At 39.1% G+C, this 12,203-nt stretch overlaps 1 long non-coding RNA gene across 1 annotated transcript; it reads right to left on the bottom strand.

Annotated features, from left to right (window-relative positions):
- Positions 1–2,427: 2,427 nt before the first annotated feature.
- LOC134155745 (uncharacterized) lies at positions 2,428–10,205 on the bottom strand. The gene is made up of 3 exons (XR_009961706.1): positions 9,893–10,205; positions 9,691–9,796; positions 2,428–2,570 (listed from the first exon to the last, which is right to left on the bottom strand). It is a non-coding gene; the product is annotated as an uncharacterized LOC134155745 (long non-coding RNA).
- Between the last annotated feature and the right edge of the window lie 1,998 nt (positions 10,206–12,203).

Here is a 12,203-nt window from a genome sequence, read left to right as displayed (position 1 = left end):
TAGAAAAAGTCTTGCTGAACTGTGGGAAGGAGGAAGTACTATTAGAAAGAGCAAAGGCATTCTGATCCTGTGAATAGCACTCTAAAAGAGTACATGAAGTTATATCAACATTTGAAGAAGGCAGCAGCATTCTGGCCCCTTTTGAACCAAGATGTTTAGAGCAACAGCTCTGCAAGCTGTAGTTTAAGAAAAGACTGTCAATAAATCCTGAGGGACTGCAGATACATTTGTTAACTTCCAGTGTCAGAGTGAGAGTGTTTGTGTATTCATGTCAGTCATTAATTAAAGGTCTCTTGGGAGATTTTAAGATCTTCATCTTAGATCAGTGAAACTGTAAAGGACAAATTGTAGTTTGCAAATTGCCATAGAGATTGAGAGTAGTGAGTGAAAAGGATGTTCTGATATCATTGCTTTCCTCATAGTATATCCTAGTATAAGAAATGCTGATTTAAGGGAAATCATCAACCAAATATTTACAGTGCTAGTGGAAAGGCTGTAATGGTACTTGTACTAACAGTTGGTGCTGAACATTTAGTAACAAAACCCAGCAGGTAAGTTTAGGGTGAAACTACCTTCAGTTTAGCAAAAACTAACATAGCAGTCATGAACTTTTCCATCAGCATTTATCTTTGCAGCAGAGTTTGAAATTAAAGTATAAAAGAAACAATACATATGTAACTGAATGTTTAGGCTTGTCCTTGTATAGAAGAGGACCCTCTGATCAGTCCTCAGAGGAAGCATCGGTATTTGCACAAAAGTCCTGGTACATAGGAATATAAATAGAGTGAATGCAATAGGCAACCAAGTATGAGTGCCTGAGTGTTCTGATGAGCTCTAAAAGTAGAATATGATCTCTACAGTGGTGCTTTTCAAGCTGAGGACCCAACATTCATCGCATGAATGCTGTGTATTTTGCTTCAACTAGCTCTTTTCTGGTCCTGTGGGCTGAATGCCCAGTAGGAGCTGATGTACAGTAGGTGTATTCCCAGTGCATCTAGTTCTAGTCTAGTTTGTGGAACCTGGGAAGGCCCTGCAATGTGAGGCAAAATGTAGTGAATTGGGATGACGAGGAAGCAAAATGAGTTCCGGATTTGAAATAAGATGCTGATGTAGACATACCCTCTGACATTCTGTAATGCTGGTAGTAGCTCTAAGTGGTGTAACGTTTAGGCAGTTGCCACTGAAGTCAACAGGGTTTTACTTGTATTGATGTTTCTGAGAAAGGGGATCAGATGTTAGATTTTGTCAAAAAAGCAGAGTCAGGCTTAAGTCTGTGTAAATTTACATGTCAACACATGTGGCTCTGATTGCCAAATTGGAGTCTAAATGTGCAGCCACCAGATGTAATTCAAACCATATTAAATAGATCTGTAAAATAAATAGAGTCACACGTTTCATCCAGAGATGAATTTAAGCAGTTGCATCACTTGGTGTGGGAAGTGCTTATAGCTTTAAAATAATCACAACAATAATGTGTGAACAGAATCCAAGTGTGCTATTTTGCTTATTGTGAGCTGTATAATTCGGCACACAATTATCACAGCATTGCTTGCTGCTACAGGCTCTGCTTAGTAATGGATAATGATGTAGACATAGCCTGGCCCAGGGAGCTTGCAGTTGAAGTGATAATCCTAAACATAATTATATATATACCTAACTTCACATGTGAAGCCTGTCCAATTGAAGTCAGTGGGGCACAAAGGTGCGCACAGTTGATCAAGCATGTGAGTAGTGATTTCCCAGAACAGGACTTAAATCTTCATGCTCCAAAGGTTAATTATAATATTCCTTGAATGTCTGTATATGAGGTTTTTCGCTTTTTATTCGGTTTTATTTTATTTTAGTGGCTTGCTTATGGTGGTTTCTGCAGAACTAGCACAAGTTTAAGAAGGGATTTAGAGTCTTGCTCCTGACCCGTATAACGCCAGACGTATCTACTCCGCCACCCCGTTTCCTTCTGCAGTCTTAGATTACTCAGGTTGTCCTGCTGTGTGTATGAGAAATTCTGCCCAGCATCAGATCATGCACCAGGAGTTACTTGCAACAGTTTTATTTCTAGGACTTGCTGCAGCAGTTGCAATCAGTGACATGCACCATGGAATGCAGAAGTAAAATAACCTCCAGCTTTCACAGCATGTTCCATTTCTCAGAGTCAGAGTTCAGCATTTGAATGTGCTGATCTCTTGCAGGAAGTCTGACTTAAGCAAAGTTATGTTGTAAAGTCCATTCAAACTCTACTAATAATGTCTTTAAGCCTTTGGAAGTTAAAACCTGCTCCTGCTTCCTCTGAAGGCAATGGGAGTCCAGCAATTGAGTTCGTTGAGAACAGGATCAGGCTCTAAGTCACTAAATGACATTTTCCATGGTAATAATTAACAACAGCAGTTTTGAAGCTAAAGAAATTAGTAATTTTGTTTGTAATGCAAGTTTCAAAAATTGCTGGTGGATTTAGGAGGAGAATCAAACAATTATCTGAGGTATGTTCAGGGATGACAAGCTCTAAAATCAGGACACATCCAGAGCTGCAGGCTGAGTGAGGTACTGTAGGATGGATTAAGAACTATCAAATGCTGTAAGAGAAAGGTAAGTATTATTGATTGGGGGTGGGCTAGGAAAATAATATGCTAATAAGGTGCATTACACAGATCTTAAAACCTGGCAGATACATTTTTCTAGTGGAATGTCTGTAGTGTGAGGGGTTGCAGAAGATACGTCTGAAAAGAGACCCAAGGGGAAGTTTAGTCAATCTTGGATGCTTTCTAAAAATGTTGTCTTGCCTTGTGGTTAAATAATGAATGCAAATCTCCTTTCATGGATTTAAAGCTCTGATTGCTGACATGGGAAAACCAGAAAGTTGGAGGGGGGGGCATTCTCTTTTGTAAAATAACACCAAATGACATGGAAATCTCTTTGTTCTCGCATATGAATTTATCTTTGTTTTAGGATAAAAGGAACACCAGATGTGACCAAGACTGCATTAGTGGAGGAGAGCTGTGCAGAGCACTGTGGTTTTCATTTGTTAGGGTTATTGCAAGCATTTCCCTTAGTGTCTTTCACTGAACCCCAAGTTTTGAGCTTGGGGTTCAAGAAAATTGAAAAACATACTCAGATTTAGGAACCGAGCTGTGCTGTGACATGTACAGAATTGCACTCTGGCTATTCAGTTGAGTTTCATTAATTCTGGTAGTCCTTCTATGTGCAAATTTATAACATCACATGAAGTCAATCATATGTTGAATAGTTTCATCATGTTCTGTTGCAAACATTTCGCACAGCTCTGAAGAAAAACTTCTCAAACTGATCATATCACAGTATCACAGTATGCTAGAGATTGGAAGGGACCTCGAAAGATCATCTAGTCCAATCCTCCTGCCGGAGCAGGAACACTTAGATAATGTTACACAGGAATGTGTCCAGGCGGGTGTTGAATGTCTCCAGGGAAGGAGACTCCACAACCTCCCTGGGCAGCCTGTTCCAGTGTTCCGTCGCCCTCACTGAGAAGAAGTTTCTTCTCAAGTTTAAGTGGGACCTCTTGTGTTCCAGTTTGTACCCATTACCCCTTGTCCTGTCATTGTTTGCCACTGAGTAGAGCCTGGCTCCATCCTCGTGACACTCACCCTTTATATATTTATAGACACTTATAAGGTCACCCCTCAGTCTCCTCTTCTCCAAACTATAGAGACCCAGCTCCCTCAGTCTTTCCTCATAAGGGAGATGCTCCACTCCCCTAATCATCTTAGTTGCCCTGCGCTGGACTCTCTCCAGCAGGTCCCTGTCCTTCTTGAACTGAGGGGCCCAGAACTGGACACAATATTCCAGATGGGGTCTCACCAGGGCAGAGTAGAGGGGAAGGAGGACCTCTCTCGACCTACTAACCACCGCCCTTCTAATACACCTCAGGATGCCATTGGCCTTCTTGGCCACAAGGGCACAGTGTTGGCTCATGGTCATCCTGTCGTCCACTAGGACCCCCAGGTCCCTCTCCCCTACACTGCTCTCTAACAGGTCGTTTCCCAACCTATACTGGAACCTGGGGTTGTTCCTGCCCAGATGCAGGACTCTACACTTTCCCTTGTTATATTTCACCAAGTTATTCCCTGCCCAACTCTCCAGCCTGTCCAGGTCTCGCTGGATGGCAGCACAGCCTTCTGGCGTGTCAGCCACTCCTCCCAGCTTAGTGTCATCAGCAAACTTGCTGATAGTACACTCAATTCCCTCATCTAAATCATTGATGAATATATTAAATAATACCGGTCCCAGTACTGACCCTTGAGGAACTCCACTAGTTACAGGCCTCCAACTAGACTCAGCCCCATAGACTACAACTCTCTGGCTTCTCTCCTTCAGCCAGTTCGCAGTCCACCTCACTACCTGGTCATCCAGTCCACACTTCCTCAATTTAGCTGTGAGGATGCTGTGGGAGACTGTGTCAAATGCTTTGCTGAAGTCAAGATAGACCACATCCACCGCTCTGCCATCATCCATCCACTGTGTTATTTCCTCATAAAAGGCTAAGAGATTGGTCAAACATGATTCCCCTTGATGAAGCCATGTTGACTGCCCCTCATAACCCTCTTGTCCTTGATATGCCTTAAGATGGCACCAAGGATAAGGTGTTCCATCACCATATGTGATACTATACTAAATCATACAGTATTTTTTCCTATTCCTAGGATGGTGGTTTTGCCTTTCCAAGAATGCAGCTTTGTGAGAGATTATGGCCAATCTTTTTGCTGTATTGTTTGTTTCCGCTTTGAAAACAATGGGAGAACCCACAGTATGGCCATAGTAAACTAGAAATGAGGGATCAGCCCTTCTGTGGTTGTTGCCCACATACATAGAGCATATCTGAGACAACTTACTATTTCTTAGGAAATAAATTATCTGCTGCAAGTTACCATCCATCAGCTGGCTGTTAGTAATTGCTTAATATGTTCCCAAAACTGTAGAAATCATAAGATAATTTAGGTGACATCCTCAGTTGATGAAGATGACCTGTTATTCCCAAGTAATCTTGCTCTCCGTCAAAAGAGACACTATCTCCCCAAGGCACTTGAAAATGTAATACAATAATACTTTACCTGATTAAACTAAGTAACTGAGTATGAAGTAACTTATATTACATGAGTTAAAAGAGTCTATTAACTGCTCTATTATATTTCAGCCCTCATTAGCAAGATAATTCATCATACTAGAAAACGTGAACTGTGCTTTATGAATTAGTGTAGTAATATTCTGCACCTGATAGTTATTAATTCTACTTCAGTCTGTTTTATCATAACGTTAAACTATTCAATGTTAGATGAGACAAATAGAAGTCCATTTCATGTTGTTCTGAGGTATAGTATGTAAAACATTTCAGGATAATAATTAGATATTGGATGCTACTATATTTTCAGAGGCAGAGCTAGTGATTGCTTGAAAATGATATTTAAATGACCCTACTCTGCTTAGAAACCATATAGCCTGAATTGTGCCATCCACTGCTGCTGGATGAAGCTGTACAAGAACATTTCTTTCAATGAGAAATGACACTATTTTTGTGCTGACAGTCTCTGTGTAATAATAGTGTTAGGTTTTGCCAACAAGCCACAATTGTTGCTAATATGACAGTTTGTTGAATTGTTGAATTTTGAATATAGAGTAATTGAAAATGTACATTACTGTGGACTTCACTGGGTAAGGCAGGGGAGGGTGGAATTAGAGTTAGCTTCTGGCTCTACTCTTGCTTAAATGCACATGATGCAGTTTTGATTGTGCAAACAATTTTTTAATCCAGTCTTAGAAGGCAGCTGTTTACCAGCAGTTAGCAGGAAGATTATGCTGGGGAGATGATACAAAAATATTTATATTGACTTAAATTGAGATAGATTGCTTTAGCTTATTCCACATGCTATTTCTAATAATATTGAATGTTGGTAACAATTTCCCTCTGAGAAACCCAGAATTCCTTATAAGCATTTTATGAATTTTCTTTTGTAAAACAAACCATGGTATATCAGTGTTGCAAGTACAGGAACACATAGTAAAGTAACTGGTGAGAAGAGAGTCTAGGTTTACTGATCCCCCTCTTTAGCTTCTCTGTTGGGATGCTTTTTCCTTTGGGCTGTGACAGAGTCAAGGCAAAGTTTGATCTGTAGATACTGCAGTATATGTTAAAATAACGTGGCACATTTACTGAGGAGATGCCAAAATTAAGTATGAATGTATCAGAACTTAGTGAGCAAGAGAGGGCTCAATTCTTGCTCTCAGGGACTTGAGGCAAATTCTCTATTGAGTCATACCAGGTTTCATATGGATCTACCCTTGGTTTCTACAATGCTGCTCATGGTGTATACCAGGAAGCTTGGGAAGGGAAAGAAATGATGTGGTTTTTCATGTCTGTGTGTAACACAAAAAATACACTCGTCTTACATTCTCTGCCAAGCATGGAGGTCCTTCAGGTACTAACCCTCTGCCTCCCAGGTTAGCTAGCATCCACATTTTATTTCTCACACCATTTCTGTATTGTCTAAAGCTTGTTTCTGTGGTGAAATTTGTCTTTTGCTCATCTTTATGCTTGGGACTTTAAGGGAACAACAGCTTAGAATCTTATGCTTGCCCTGTATGCTTGCCAGTTAATTCCCTTATTCCAATGTTTTGGAGAGGCTGGTCAGTCTTTAAAAAAGCATATATGGACAGTCATGCCCATCTTTAATTCCCTTACTTTCCTGTATCAAGTTTTTAAATGAAATTGAGTGCTACTCTGCTAGTGTTACCAAATAAAGAAGCTTCTCCTTAACTGAACTATTATATGCTATGGTGTCATATGTTCAAAAAGGGGCCATTTATAACTAATATAACAAATATTGTGTCATTTTTTTTCCTTTATATTTTGCAAAATATACTTCAAGAGTTATTTTGCCTACATTGTTAAGTATCTCCATCTAAATATGGAGAGGTATCTCAAATTTATTCATGGTTCATGTCACAGAATCTTTTTTTCTTTTAAGAACTTACATTCCTAAACATAAATACAGATCTTTTTGATCTTGGTTGAATTTGGAGTAGCATTTTCTGCTTATGAATACCACATTGTTTAAAGGGTAATCATTTGTACACACTGGAAATACATAGTTTTTGATTGTGTTTTAGATGCTTCTGAGATTAGAGTGTATATCAAAGTCTCCATAAACGATCTGAGCTACAGAGCTGTGAAAAGAATGGATTTTCAATTTTCTGAACAAAATGAACCACCCCAAATTATTTTAGGTCAAGTGAAACATTTTTCCAACCTGAAATGTTTTTTTAACATCTTTTTGGTTATTAATTTTTGTCAGTTTAAAATACTTTGTGTGAAAAACTCTAACAATGCTTTCAAAATCATTGAAACAAAGTGATTCAAATTGTGTGTTCAGAATTTAATTTTTTCATTTTTTTTCAGCGCTGCCTGGTGAAGAGGTCCAAGTTTGCAGATAGTTCATCAGACCTCTGACTGCATTTCCGGATGAATAAATTATTTATCTGAAAAATTTTAGCCTGACATACTATTGGCAGAAATTCAGCCTGGTGACCAGTGATTTTTCTTTCTTCCAGTCAGGACCCAGGAGTGAAAGGTCGTTATGGCTTTTTTTTTCTGTTTACTGACTCCAGGTAGGTGCTTCTTTAGCTGGTCTAAATCAGCATAGCTCTGGTGGTTTTATACCTGCTGAGGAGCTGTCCCTTCTTGTTCATTACTAATTCTTTAAACTCATTCTGGCTTGATTTTCAGTTAGTTCACCTTGACTTATTGTCCTTCATTATTTTAATATTCATTTATGTATTTGATCACCTGCTGACTCAATCATTTTTGAGCCCTCGTATTTCATTGCAATAACTAATTTCAAACACTAACAATCTTGACTTTTCTAATCATTGTTTACTTTTTTTTCTCCTTTTTCTTTTGGTGTCCTCATTAATCTTCACTCACCAAAATTTTTTTCTGACATTTCAACTTTTTTCATGATGATGATTATTAATTTACATTTTGCTTATTTAAACTCATTCAATTTCTTTCCCTTATACCGTGAAAATTGCTGTAGAGTCCATTAAAATCCCTCAGCTAATTTCTGGTGGGTTCTGGTGGTCTGTACGAGTTCTTATTGCGAGAGTAGCATTTCTTGAGGATAAGTAATTCTGATCACCTTTCTTTGTTTTGGAACTGGCAGCATACATGAGCCAGTAGAAAGCAGTTAGAAATTTTGAACTGGAATTTCAAATGGAAAAATAGTTGTTTTCACTGTTTTAGTTGTTTAATGATGTTTTTGCTACTGCAGCTATTCTTCCTCCAAGGACATACTTCGCTGCAAACTTCTGATTTCCACCAGTACAGAGGAGAGATAGGGCAATATTGTTGGTGAAATGGTGCATCAAAGGTAGTCCCATGTATAAGATGGATCTTTGCTTTACACAGTGAATGAATTTCTGTAGGTGAGTGCTCTGAAGAAGAGAAAAACCTGCTACCTCATTTTAGCATTTGATGGTGAATAATTTAGTAATACTGATAGTCTTCTAGTTCTGTGAATATTTTATGCTAAGCTTTGTGAAGAATTTGTAACTTCAAGCATAAGATCAGCTTGAAAAAATAGTTTTTGTTAGGTTTCTCTGAATATATGCAAGTCACTATTTTGTAGCTACACTGTTACTCATCTGGTGCAATACACATCATAGTTATAAGTTAAAAACAATATTGTTACAGTACCCATTTCATGTACTTCACTAAAGAAAATCTTATTAGCAGTAGATTGACAGACATTCTTGATAATTTTGGACCCAGTCATTTAATTGCTAGCTATTTCAGTTTATCTGTAGTAAAATCAGTGTGGTGTGAGTGAGAAAAATTGAAGTAAAATCTTATGTAATATTTCACCTGAGATTTTTGTAGCATTTTAACTATGGCACTTACCTTAAACAGCTCCACAACAAAGATCAAACTGGTTTAATTCTGAAGTTATTGTTCCAATTTTCCTTTTGAAAGTGCTGATTGTTGAAACTTCAAATGTATCTGCATCTTATAAATGCCTGAGAACATAAAACCCAGCATGCCTAAAATCTGACTTTGGTGCTTTTATTGGGTAATATTTCGTGCTCTGGGTCTGATTTCTCACTCTGGAGCTCTCCACTGTAAAGCTGAATCAAAATCACAGATCAAATGCTGCTTTGGGACTAAAAGGGTATGCTGACCGAAGCTTAGAGAAGTGTGTGCAGAGGTGCTAGTCTCTACCTGTACAAACTAGAACTAACGCTGGCATTCACCTGCTGGAACAGTGGAATACACTACTCCTTACCACCAGGTACACCATGCTATAGAAAAAATCAGTTCCCCCCACCAAGTATTTTCAGAATGTTTTCTTTTTTGTTTAGAACATTTCTGTTGTGAAATGTTTCGAGATGATGAACTGCTGCTTGAAGTGGGAGGTAGAAAATTCAGGTATGGTTTTGATCTTGGTGGGGGCCAGGAGTCAGGAGCAACTGCTTCTGGCAGAGGTGCTATTCTGATTTTGGTGAGAAATGTGGGCTGTGGGGGTCCTAGCTCATGGTAATAGCTTGTATTCTTGCATGTCAGAACTGCCTGGGTTGCAGTAGTCCCTAAAGCTCAGGCTGGATGTGCCACTGTGGAAGGTAAGGTCTGTTGTCCGGGGGTCTTCTGGCTTTAGCTAGATCTGAACTCACCTGGGGATGCTGATGTCCAGCAGCCTCAGCCTTTGTCAGATGACTGGTGGAATCTTCTCTTTCCAATCAGCAGCTCTGGGCTGCATAGGTGAGCAGCCATCTGAGCCTGCACAGTGAGGGATAAGGGTTCAGTGACAGCCTAATTTTTGCAGGGGCTGCAGCAACCAAGATTCCCTCTCTCACCCAAATTCCCAAAACATACCAGCAGTTGAGGAGCATATCTTCGATTTGTGAGAGGCAGTAGCTCCCATGTCAGGCCACTCTGCTGTGCTTTTAGAAACCTGCAGAGACTAGTGGCTCTCCCAGGTAGCTGCAGGCACTGAAGCTACAGCTCTCTCTCCCAGAACTGGCAACTTGCCTGTCTTCCAACACAGCAAGAGATGGGGCAGCGTACCACATCCTCCTGAGAATAGCAAGGACCTCTAGAAGCAATGATGAAAACATATCTTTCTAATAAACTGACTGCCATTAGCAGTTTTCATTTTGAGGGTCTCTGGTGCTATGTAAAAGCCTGAATTATATTTAAGCATATTTAATAATGGTTAAAAATATCCAAGTATTTTAGTCTGTGCCTGAGTGATGGACTGAAATAAATCCTTGAGCAATAGTAAGTGTGCCATGAGAGTATAGGCCATTCCCTTTCCTCACATTGAAAAAAGGGCTTATAGTAAGTTTTTTTCAGTAGTAAAATATTTGTTCTCACAAGCCAGTGCAGAAACCATTCTAATTAGGACATGGCTGTTTTGCAGTTGAAACTGCTACCAGCAATTTTCAAACATCGTTGTGTCATCTCCATGAAGTCCAAAGCCTTATTAAAAAGATTTTCCTCGGTGAGGCAAGAGGTTGAGTGTGATCTTTCTAAAATCCGGCTGAAATGCAAATAAATCCAGATTCACTAGACTTCAAAGAAGTCATCTGGTACTGCCAGCCCAAAGAGAGTGATTGAAACTTTAAATAATGTTTGAAAGGGCCAAAATGGGAGCACAGAAGTAATTTTGCTTTGCTGATCCGGTAGTAGGAGGGGCTGTTTTAGGGAAGACAAAGCACCACCAATATCAGAACATATGAAGGCCAGATACAGTATCTCTATCTGAGTACCATTTACTCACCTGCAGGAATCCCAATTAACTGGAATTACCACCCCAATTAAGCAGCAGTCCTTGCCATTAAGTATCATTAGGCTTAATTTGGTTCCCTGGGAAATGTCCCGATTAAGCGGATTTCATGATTAAGCACCTGTAATAAATGTTTTAGCTTACATCTAAAATTCTTTTTTATTTCATAGGATCTTATCACTAGCACCCAAAGAGCAACTAATATGCCAACTATTACTTTTGTAATTTTCTTTTATTAATTGCCTTGTATACACTAACTTCTTATCTTGGCTTTGCAAAGTTTTGACAAAGAAATCTTTATATTTTTGCATAGTAATTTTGTTATGCAAATGTATCCCTGTATATCTCACTGCTCATGCTCTCTGACAGCCTGAATAATACTTTACCAGTATTTCTTAAGAGAGCAGCAAATCTCACATGAACATCAGCCATATTTCAAGGAAGTACCTGATTTGCTGTACTTTGGAGGAAGTTTACTTGGAAAGCCTTAGTTTTCTTCTTGGTGGAAGGATAATATTTCATGACCAGAAACAGGTTTAGAAAACATCTCCAATGCCAGTCTGTTCAAATGACCATGCATTAGGTATTCTTTCTCTAAAAACAGGTGGTAACAGATAAACTGTGTTACAGGAAAGATCTCTTGCCTGAGTCAGTGGCCTAATTTAGGCTCCACATCATAGATGCAGCAGAAGACAGAAGTACCCAAGACAGATGTAAATAAGGGACAAGATCAATCCAACCACAGCAATCCCAGTGCTTTGCTGGGGTTAATTTACTTTACAACTCCTGAAATAAAGCCCTCTAGAGGTACTAACTATATAATGAGAAATGGAGTGAGGAATTGTGGGGTTTAATGCTGCAAATACATGAAGAGCTAATACCAGCTTGTGGTAGCTCATTGAGATGTGTAGTCTACAGACAGAAAAGATGACCAAGATCCTTTGCAGTATAAGCTGACAGCTCCATATAATCATGGTGTCAGATTTGCAAGATTTGCCTTGAATAGCAAGAACAGTGCATTTGCCAAAGAAACTTGGTATCATTGAAAAGCATGTATTTGTGGAGCCCAGAATATGTTTTTTTGGAAACATTTCTGGTTCACTGACCCTCCACTAAATCCAAGGCTGGAATCCAAGAGATTCTCAGCAGGGATTTTGGGCCTTACAGCCAAAAGCAAATTTATACCGACTTTACAGTGAAAGTCATTAAATGGTCACAAAACCACTTCACTTCTCTAAAGGAACAGTTTAAATTTACTTTTTTTGCTGAATTTAAATTTACACATCAGATAAAAGAGAATATGTGTGTGAAAAATCTGTTAAAAGTAGTCAAAGAGAGAAGCAAGGAAAAGGAAGTGGAATTATTTTTCCAAGAAATCAAACTGTAAAGGAATAGAAT

The sequence above is a fragment of the Pezoporus occidentalis genome, unplaced genomic scaffold, assembly GCF_034315485.1.
Source record: "Pezoporus occidentalis ecotype Australia unplaced genomic scaffold, CSIRO_AGI_Poc_V1 ctg8, whole genome shotgun sequence".
Classification (NCBI taxonomy): domain Eukaryota; kingdom Metazoa; phylum Chordata; class Aves; order Psittaciformes; family Psittacidae; genus Pezoporus; species Pezoporus occidentalis.
The sequence above is the reverse complement of the archived record's forward strand: the minus strand, read 5'-3'. Positions and strand labels throughout refer to the sequence as shown.